Genomic DNA, 11313 nt, shown 5'->3' with positions numbered 1-11313 from the left:
TGAAGAATATTTTGAGCATCCAAGAACAGACATCTTGGTATCACTCCTACGCTGTGGTTGCAACCAGCTGATATTTTTTTTGTCTATCTGTGGCCATTATCTAGCTCTTCAGATAATAGTGAACTCCATCCCACAGCCTCCCTCCCCCTCCTCTCCCCCTACATAATACATATGAAGCTGAATGTGTTGTTCTCAGAAAAACAAAACTATTCTAGGTTTTGAGGGGGTGTGACTGCATGAACCTTGCAGAGCAACAAATTCTGTGGGTACACCTAAGGTGTCTTCCCTGACAACTCTCTCTGGAGACCTTAGGAAGAGATAAAGGAGACATTACAAAGACTTATGTAAATGTACATCTTCTCAGCAATATTTAAGACTGGTTACAGTGAAATAAGGGTTTATAAAAGTGCTTTTTTTCATGCTGTTTCTACAGTTGTACAAAATAGACACCAGTGGCAAGGGACCATTATTACAAGAAGAATCACTGTCTGGAAGTTAAAACTAGTTTAATTCAGGCTTGAAGTAAGGCAGGAATTTTTAACAGTAAAGCAAATTAATAACTGGAAATCACACTTTCTCAGAGATTCTTCATCTCCAGCATTGGAGGTTTGTTGAAAAGCAGTGCAGATATGCTCAAGGAGGAGGTACTGGCTTGACTGCAGAAGTTGCAGAGTATATTTCTCTAAACTTACAGGAATTTTATACTGTCTGTCCTCAGAATCTCTGTGCCAAATCATTAATCAAAACACTCCCTCAGTATCACATAGCTGTCCTTAAAATTATTACCTTCAGATCAAACACAAACAAATTAAATCAACACATTCTGATAATGCTGATGCTTTCTGATATCTGAGATAGGTTACTACTCTCATGTTTGGAGCAGTAAACAGTGCACAAAAACTGGAACACATGGCATGAGTGAAGTGGTGAGATGAATCAGTTTAGGAAGCCAAACAAGGATGAAACCGTTCATTTACTTATTTGATAGGGTTGGTGTTATGTCAGCTAAACTCTGTCATCAAACTGGTCAAACAAGCATCAATAGTGTTGGGAGAGGAGCAGCAAGCACAGAAGAGTGGAGAGAGAAGTAGGGCAGCTGGATAATTTAATCACTGCCTTCAGCAGTAATGGTTGGTGAGTTCCATCCCTTAATTCTGACAAGATGGAATATATGTAAGGCACAGCATTCAGACACTACAATGTTGGGATGAAGGGTAAACACATAAACAGGGAGAACAGATTTGGTTCTGGAATTATTTGGGTCTCAGATTGGAAGAAATGGTTGATGTGTAACCAGGATAATTTCTTAAGCCACAGACAGCTGTATGGCAGTGAGTAGGAATGTGGGAGAGCCCAAAAGTGACAAGCAGCAGGCCAGGAAAAGCAGGGAGACAAGAACCTCTCAGGAAAATTTCATCAGTGATGTAAAGGCACCACTGAGACAGGCTGTTGGGTTCTCCATTTTTGGAGACTCAGTAAGATACTAGGTAACTTACTCTAGTTTCATTTGTTTTGAGAAGTGGTTGAACCAAAAGCCTGAATACAACCTTACAAGTACAATGAGTATTTTCACATTTAAATTATTCTGTGACCTCATTTTAGACCTGAACTAAGCACTGTACATAAGTGATAAGGTGGCTTACAGAGGGAAAGCAGCTTTGCAATTTCATATAAAAATCCCCCAGACAACTCTAAAATCCATAGTTTGATCTCTAGCAGACGAACAACTTTTTTTTATAATTATCCTCAAATCATGAAAGTCTCAGTCTCTAACACACAGGTGTAACTACCAGGTAAATCAGGAAGGCAGTAATACATCCCTAAAGACCTTTCATCTTAGATGAAGGCAGAAAAAATAATAAGTAATGCTTAGTCCCTATCTGTGATTTCCCTATTTCATTTTTTTTTCTTTTGTATTCTTGTGTTTTCAGGTAGCTTGTCATTGTTCTCTATGACAGCAGATATAGATTGCCTATGTGAGTATCAAATAATTTCAGCCTTCATGAAAGCTTCTCTCTTAGCCTATACCAATTGCAAGTATATATTTTTCATTCTATGCTTGGCATTAAAGAACATCTGAAAGGTTATGGTAGATATTAGACCCTAAGTATAAGCACATAATAAAAGATATTGTCAGGTGATTTAACTAGCCTAAAATGGATTTTTTTTCTTGAACTTATGTTCTTCAATACTCTTTAAAGCTCTGAATGGAGTATTATATTACCACTTAAAAAATAATGTCTTACCTAAAGAAGAGCATCTTTGGGATAGGTAAATAGTTGGCTGAAAATGCAATAGGGATATATTCAAGTGTTCTCAATATAGGCATCACTTTAGTTGATGCTACATCCCATTAGACACATCTAATTTTTTTTTTCAAATGCTGCATTCTAAAAGCACAAACCGAGTTAAAACAGACTGAGAGGCAAAGCCTCATGAATACCCTTCTCTCAAACTCTTACATGTTCCACCTTAGCCTTCTCATAAAGATGGTTTGAAATCACCCTGCCCCACTAATTGCATATATTTATTTTCTGTTTCCATAATGTTTTCTCTCCACAGGTTTTTAGAAAATTAACAATTTTACATTCACAAATCCTCACAGTTGGTAATGTTAATATTCCCAGAGTGTGTGTATATGTATAATTATGGACAAATTCAAACAGACATGGAGCTTGTCTTTTAAAACTCAGTGATAAAGCTAAAAGATCACAGACTCATTAACGATGAAAAAAATCATTGAATGCAATGATGCTGTTAACCCAGCACCACTATGCTCAACCACTACACCACTACAAACACCACATCTACATGATTTTGAATACTGCTGGGATGGTGATTCCATTACTTCCATGGGCACTCTGTTTCAATGTTTGACAACAAAAATTCTCCTGGAGAAGATTTTTTTTCTAATATCCAACGTAATCCTCCCCTCGCACAGCCATTTCTTCTCATCCTGCCACTGGTTGCCGGGGAGAAGAGATTGACCCCGCCTGGCTCCACCCTCCTTTCAGGTAGCTGCAATGCCTAGGTCGCTCCTGAGTCTCCTCCAGGCTAAGCACTCCCAGCTCCCTCAGCTGCCCCTCTTACAGCTTCTGTTCCAGACCCTTTGCTGGGTCGGTTGCTCTTCTGTGGACTTGCTCAATCTATTTCTCATAGTGAAGGGCCAAGAACTGGACACAGCACTCAAAATGTGGCTTCACCAGTGCCCAATAGAGAGGGACAGTCGCTGTCCTGTTCCTGCTGGCCACATTGTTGCTGATACAGGCCAGGATGCTCTTCACCTTCTTGACCACCTGGGCTGGGTGATGTTCAGGCAGTGTTGGACTGCCAGGTCCAACAGTGTTGGACCCTCAGGTCCTTTCCTGACAGGCAGCTTTCCAGCTACTCTGCTCCAGCCTGTAGTGCTGCATGAGATTGTGACTCAAGGGCGCTTAACCTTGTTAAACCCTCTTGAACCAGCTCTGCATTCCCACTTCAGAATTGAAATTTGCAGTATAAGATTACTTTTCAAGAGCTAAATGATACTTCACATCTCCAAGCAAGATTCACATCTCATTGCTCAAAGCAAAGACTAACTCCATGAGCTAACTCCTTACTTAAAACAGCCTGGTGAAGAGGATTCTCAGCTAGTATCAAACTGCACCAACACTTAACAGAGATGCATAGAATGAAAAGAATGAAATGGCTTTATTTATTTATTTATTTATTTATTTGTTCTCACATGACTAATCTCAAATACCATGCTATTGCTGTTTTTTGTTGATGCCCTTTCCCTCCAGCCCATGTGGGAAACGGAAGGCACAATTCTGTCCACTGAGACTGTACAGTTTATAGCACATTTGAGAAGATAATTTCTGCTCCTTCAACCTTTGAATTTGCTCCTATATGCAAAGTGGCTTTTTGTTACTCTGTATCTCAGTCCTGCTTGTTAATTCTAAATGTTCAGTCCTGCTTGTTAATTTTAAATTAACACTGTACCAAATACCATTTCATAGCAGCTAAGCCTATGTGCAGTTTGGATTTCTATATGTATTTGCATAATAATAAGATATAAAGGTACTCCCATGCCTAATTATCAAACCTTCCTTGATTTCATTATAAGATAGTTATTTGATCTACTGAGATATTTTTAAAAATCTCCTAAGGCTATGAAGCTTTGACTGTCAATCTTTGCTGCATATGTCAGCTGAAATGTTTTGATCCTTTACTTTGCACACAGAGATTGAGAAGATGTGCCATAAATAAGTCCAAGAATGGGAACAAGACTGATTTATGCACTTGTCTTTTTTTTTGTATTTTACTGAAATTGACTTTTTTTTTTTTTTGTGGAAAGGGAAAGAACAGGAAAGGCAGTGACTTAATTAAGATATATCGGTAGCTCTGAGCATAATGGCAGTTTCACTGTTGGCTGCAGGACTGTCTTTGCACTAAAGGTCTTACTTGAACTGAAGCTTGTACATTTGGATTTCATCAGCAAAAGTACTTTCTGATGCAACTGGCTTGTAGTATTTTCATGCAAATGACACAGAAGATAAAACTGGATCATAACTATAAGATCACCAGGCAGATTTAGTGTAGCAAACACATTGCAAAGAATAATAATCAATGACAAGAGTGAGTTGATTTCTTCCCACGTTGTGCAACACTTTTATGCAATTTTCTTCCTCTTAGCATATGATTTTTTCCCACATTTTGCACTGCTTTTCTGCAACATTTTTCCTCTTAACATGATGCTTTTTTTTTCCCCAAGATTTTTCCACTAGTATGATGTATTACAAAAGAAAGAGAAGCTACATGGATATATGGTGAAAAGTTCAGTTTAAGGAGATGAAAAGCTCTCAATGCAACTAGATACACATTTGTTTTACTAAGAAAATGATGCAGACTTCATTTTTAAACCAAAACATCATTTTAGTGGTGGTACTCATTACTTCAAAGGTAAAATGGGGCAATATATATACACATGTCTTCATCTTTAAAACCCAAAAGATAGATAATTTTCAGCATAGTGTGTTTGGGAAAATTATGGCTTGGAAATTGTCGTAGTTATGGGCTTTCTGCATTCTGAGTTTTGTGATGGCTCATCTGTGATTTTAATAGCAGCACAGCTCACCTAATCACGAAGTTAGCTGGGGTCTACAAAGAGATCTTTTAAAACTGTTAAGTCTCATTCAATATGATTTCCAAGGGAGACAGGTGAGGAACTTGAAATGCCAAGACTATTTATATGTCAGTTATTATTATTTGTCTAACTGAGCCTTTTTTTACTATTTTTTTATATAGACTCTGCTATGTGGCTTCTGCTGATGGTTTATATCTTGTCAGTTTGCTAACAAAGATGTGTATCTGGAGCTCCTTTTGAAAACAACTATGAGTTTGATTCAAGAAAGGTTGATGACGAATTAGCAACAAAGGAACAAGAAGGCAAACATTTGATTAGTTTGTATGTATTCTCTCTTTAAGCCATAATTATGAGATTGTTGAAAGTGCAGAAAGTGAGGCACCAAGAGATGGTGGATCCTCCACAGGTGTGTGCTTGTGATTTGGACATTGCAGTAAACTCTGCAGAAAGTTGCAGCATTTTTTAAGTTGGAAAATCTCCAAAAAAGCAGTAAATATGTGATTGTAAGTTTGAAATACTTGTTATGATAAGAATATTTACTTAAATAAAACAAAGCAATGAAGGTATTTACAAACATATGGTCTTTTAGCCCAAGCACTTATGACATAAAACATTCATACACCTAGGAAGAAAATAACAGTGTGGCAATTCATAAATGAAGAAAAAACTGAGGCTTGATGTCACCATTCCTCAGCCTAAGGTCATAAGTGCTCTTTATTATCTGCAGAATAAAACTGTAAGATTCATCACAGCACACTGTTTGCAAGCTATGAAAGACCAGAGATGAAGTTCACACAGCTGACTATTCTCAGAGAGTCCATCCAGGATATACAGAACAGAATACTGAATGACTCCTCTGCTGAGGCACATGGCTAAAAATATTTCTTTCTGGTGAAAGTGCCCATTTTTAATTTTGCATCGTGCAAAAAGCTGCTTCAGTAGAGCAGTGTGCTTGGCATCTCTGTTTTACCAAAAATCAGTACAATAAAAATTTTTAACACCAATGTAGCATTAAGAAACAAGAATTCTTTATTTAGCACCAGACATATGAAATACCATGCATTCTGAGTACAGAAAAGGTTCCTGTGTGCATACTGTATTTCAGATACTACATAGGTTTTTCAGAAGACATATATATATGACTTTCCTGGAGTCATTAGCTTGTATTTCCTCCCATTGGCACATGTGTTCTCTTGTCCCAGACGTCCCTTCAGTGGTCTCTGGTGGCTGATGATCCTGAAGTTATACTTGACCACCTAATGAACTTGGTACTACATCCTAAATTAGGAGAAAAGTTGGCATAACTGGTCTGGTTCATTAACTTGCAAGTCCTTAGATCAATGAAATATAGTTTCTTATTCCTTTCCTTGGTTAATGTTAATTGTAGTTGTAATTGTATGGTTCCACAGGCTAGTGATTTTGCAAAATGATCATTGTATTAACTCACCAGGTGCAAACAGTTCCTCCATCTCTTCCATATTCTTTGCTGTATTGTGGTGGGGAAGTTGTATAACAAAATAGTTTGAAATGTTGTCACTGTCTGTGCAACTACTCTACAGTTTCTCTGCATGAAGCATATAAAACAGCATGTCTTGACATAAGAAATATCATAGGAAACTCTGTGATCCTCTATGGAACTTGAGCAAGCTGGACAATCTGCTGTCAGAATCAGAGATGTTTTATGTATCTGTGTCTGCAGAACCGGAGACTTCTGTCCAGTACATGTGTACACACAGTATTAGAAAATGATTCTGTGCATCTTGCAGACACCAGTGTAATGTAGTTTTTATTAATACCTATTTTCTTGGAAAGTCAGTGATATGAATTGATACTTGCACTTTTGTGACCAACAGAGTTTCTACGTGGAAAATCTCAATCTGAACCAGAACCCAATCTGAATCTATTTGTCCCATGTGAGAACTGCTCTACTTACAGCACCAGAAACCAGTTTGTGACAGACTGGTGTTTACCACTGCTAAATGATTGAGAGCCAGTCAGTACAGTAGGACCACCTCACTATCAATCTTTATGCAATGCAGGGTCAGAGGACCTCAGAGAGTGAACAAAAAGCTCTTATCTTTTCTGTTTGAACTTCCAGCTCGTTATTAGAAGTTAACATGTGTGACAAGAATGTCAGTCCACAAGCCCCTGACACCCAGACATTTGCATTCCTCAGAATGGGAAGGAAATGATACCATGCTGGCTACTCCTAAACCAAATGCCAGCCCAGTGCTGACCTACCTGGTCTCCAACAACTGCAGATGATCTCTTACTCTCAGAGGATATGGAAGGATCACACAAAAAGTAATAGACAGAACATTTTTGTAAGCACCTAATGATTACAACAGTAGAGAGAAAAGATAATTTCTCTTTATGTCTAATTTAAAAAGGCTCTACTCTGGTTTTAGGTGCAGGTTTTGCCTCCTGCTTGAATAGCAATATATTTTAAAGCTATGTTTCACATAAAACAGGGAATTAGTGAAATTTGCTGTGCTTCAGATTGTGAAAGGAAAGACCTTTAACTAGAGCAAATACAAACAGAAATGACCCAAGAATACTAACACTTTGTGCTAATTCCCATTTTCTTCTTAGGTTACATCAGCTACTTGAAGTTTCTGCTGGATCCAATGGGAAGTGAAACACAGCACATCAAGTTAAAACTAGGAAAGGCAGATGACTCTGTATCATACTCCAGCATTAATTTCTGGTGTGTCTCTGGGTAAGTCAAACAGAATGATTAATCCCAATCAGCTATTGTTGAAGCAATGCCTAATTAAAACTAATTGTGTAAATTATTCATGAAAAGGGGGATTATTCACATGTATTTAAGTTGGGTTGCATGTTCTTCTGCAGACATGGCCCTCTCTCAATTTATGACAGAAGAAAACTATGGGCTTACTTAGATATTTAGCTTGTGCCTTCTTCAAATATAGGTAACATGAATCTAGGTATTACTTTTCTTTAAGTTCTAGTTTAGACTTTAGGTTTATTATCTCTAAATCCATATATTTAAAACATAGTTATTTTTCTTTTCATCTTGTCTTCTACAGCTAAGTGTTTTGGCTCTTTGGAGATGGCACTGTCCCTCATTAAATACATGCAGTAAGTACCGCACAAAAGAGAATTCCTGGGGGGTAAAGCACTAGTGTAAGATAACCTGTATTAGCAGCTCCTTCTCTGACTCTTATAATGGGTGAAATTTGCCTTGCAGTCTGTAGTCCAGTGGTTACAGTACAGTCTAAGCTTTTGCTTCAATCAGAAGTTAATTTGCTAGTGAAGGTGACTAAAAAGTAAACAATCAGAAAGAAAGGCTCATTTGGGGTAAGGATTAAGGACACCATGCACTGCATGGTCAGCTGATGCCACTGTGACCATGATGACTCTGCAGCAGCCCATGACATAAACCTGATGTCAACCATGGATGATCAAGACACCTCCAATTCTGCAGCTGCAGTCCTTAGGTACTCTTCTGTCAGAGGTGTTATGTTCCAGGTTTGTTTATATGTTGGATAAAGTGGAAACCCAGCATCCATGAACTCACAATGACAAAAGCCTGCATTGGGCCAGCCCCCTTTTTAATGAGCCAGTGGTGGTGCAGAACAGGAAGACATAAATTTATTCAGGAAAGGAGAAAGAACTGAAGGATCCTAAGCTGGACCTGGCCACACTTCAGGTTTTTCCTTGTAATACACTGTATTTCTTGGGTTCTTAAGTGACAGGGATGCCACCTATGTGCATTATAGTAGTTTCTGCTCCTTTATTGCCACACTAGGAGTATATTTTTTGCCCAGTAGAAATGAAGGTTGGGGCAAAGCTTCCTGAGGCTCTCTTTGTCAGCAAGGCATTCAGTCCTACTGAAACTGTTACCAAATAAGGGAATGTTGCCTTTGAAATATCAAAACCAATATATTGTGACTTGTCAATAGACAAGGACAAATGTCACTTTAAATATATTTTATTAACAGAAATACATATGTAAGTGAAAAAAGAGATCCATGGATTGAATCCTTCTATTAAACTAAAAGAAGGAAATTTACTTCTTCTCAAAGGTAACTTCTTAGATTTGTACAGTTTATTTGTTAATTTGTATGGTACACAGCTGTAACGTAGAATTTTACAAAGTATTAATTTTATGAAGCATTAATTATAATATGAAAATTTAAAACCACTGTTCTTGATGCTGAGTTTGTTCTTGTAACATTCCTGGATTAATCCTACTAGGATTAAAGGAAGCTGTCTTAATTTTTGAGCAAAATAATGACAATTTTCTAGCAGAAACTAGTTGCTAAATTCTGGGTAATTATTTGCACTTTGTCTTCCTGGAAATTCTCAACTTTGACAAGCTCAAAAAATATTCTATCTACTGTCTCTTTTGAAGCAGCACTTCAATGAATTTCAGAAGGGAATATATTTGGCAAATGCAGTTTGATACTTTTGCTAGCACATGGACTGATGACTATTGCATGCTGGTATTTTTGATGATGGCTTGGCATGTTAGTGTTTTTTAACCATGAAACTAAGGCAAGACGTTGCAGTTCTACCCTATTCTATTGCTGAGAAGATGGGAAGATGAAAACAGGAATGCAGAATCTTGGGTATTTATTTCTATGCTGAGTGGCTGGGTCATGTTACAAAGGGAGTAAAACATCTGTGAGAAGAGGGAAATTACTGTCTTTAACTCCAAGCTGAATCACTGTGCAAGCACTTCTACTGCTCATTGCCAGGTAGCTTTAGAAGTCCATCACCAAGGCAAAGGGAATCACTTCTGGCAGGTTTACACTGAATGAAAGATTACTGATGGAAGACTTTGCAGATATATTACAAACTTGCTTTCAAAGTAATTTATAGGAAAGCTTGTGCAGAATGCTGCTGTTGAGTGCAGCTGTCACAGAGAAGGATGATGGTTCTGGAGTGGGATAGCTGGACTGTTAAGTGAAATTTAACCAACTGCTGATCTCCCTGGCTCACATGAAAAAAAGTAATTTAGTCTGGAGTCAATGAATCTCATTTACACCTGGGTGAAGTAGATTAATGTTTTTGAGATTCCTTTCTCTGAATTGTTAAAAAAACTGAACAAAAATAGAACCTTAATTTTATCACCTCAAGAAGTCCACTGAATTTTGCATTTCAATTATTCTTTCAGCAAAATGTGATAACTATGTCTACTTGCCTCCCTGAACAGTTGCGAGAATAAATTGTTGTTTCTAAATAGCTTGCAAACTGAAAAGGGATGAAAAGGGAAACAGTTAATGTTAACATTTAGGAAAAGGAGAGCAGAAGTAGGAAAAGGTCACACATATGTTTTTACTGTTTCCCCACCCAATACAGCAGTCACTTCAGAACAAAAGAGGCCAGGCACATGAAAACTATACTGAGACACTTCTGGCAGGATTTGCACTGCAGGCTAGTACTGCAGCAATATCTTCTTATAGGTCTTCAGGATCATCTCTGATCATATGGAAAATGCACACAAGAGCGGGGGTTGACGCACAAGTGCAGGAAGAGAAGGCTAATAATTTGCTGTTGCTTAACATGGGCTCAGGAAATATTCTTCCCAGGCCTTCTTGAACACACCCTGGTACCTGGGAACACTTTCATATGGAACAGTTATGAAATACTGTGGCTGAGGTAGTTCTGATAAGAAGCTGTAGCAATATTTATAAACTGCTGAGCTATATAGATAGCAATACACTTGGTAACAGGAAATGGGACATGGTTGCTTCACCTACAATTAGTGAGGCAAGTCACTGCATGTTCATTCACTCTTAACAACTCGACAGAAAGACCCTATTGACACTTGGGCTCATCAAAATTCCATGGAGATAGTAAATTATCAGGAGGTATTGGGAAAACTAAGGAGCTTTACTGCCTTCTTACAGTAAAATTCTCTAATACCTATACTGCTGTGTAATTACAGCACTGGAAATGTTTTACTGTTGGTATGAATCATATACATTATTCTCAAGTTAGGATGGCTTTTTGCATCCAGTATAGAAAGGCTTTTTCATTTTCTAAAATGCTTGTCAAACTAAGGAGCTCTGTGAATGCTGGGCCTCTGCCTATAATCAAAGCAAATAAAGCAAAATAAATGTAAAATACTTGAGAGAAATTAAAATCCTAGTCAGAGCATCTCGTGTCAAAGTTTTTCTCACATCCCTCACCAAGCAGACGTCATTTACTTTTTCCCA

The 11313-nt window shown here is 37.8% G+C and overlaps 1 protein-coding gene across 3 annotated transcripts in view; it reads right to left on the bottom strand.

The window, feature by feature from the left end:
- Positions 1–11313, bottom strand: part of SHOC1 (shortage in chiasmata 1) — a 94524-nt gene that overhangs the window by 63604 nt on the left and 19607 nt on the right. The gene's annotated exons all lie outside the window — the stretch shown is intronic.

Source organism: Lonchura striata, chromosome Z (assembly GCF_050655825.1).
Source record: "Lonchura striata isolate lonStrDom1 chromosome Z, ASM5065582v1, whole genome shotgun sequence".
In the NCBI taxonomy this organism is placed as follows: Eukaryota; Metazoa; Chordata; class Aves; order Passeriformes; family Estrildidae; genus Lonchura; species Lonchura striata.
The sequence above is the reverse complement of the archived record's forward strand: the minus strand, read 5'-3'. Positions and strand labels throughout refer to the sequence as shown.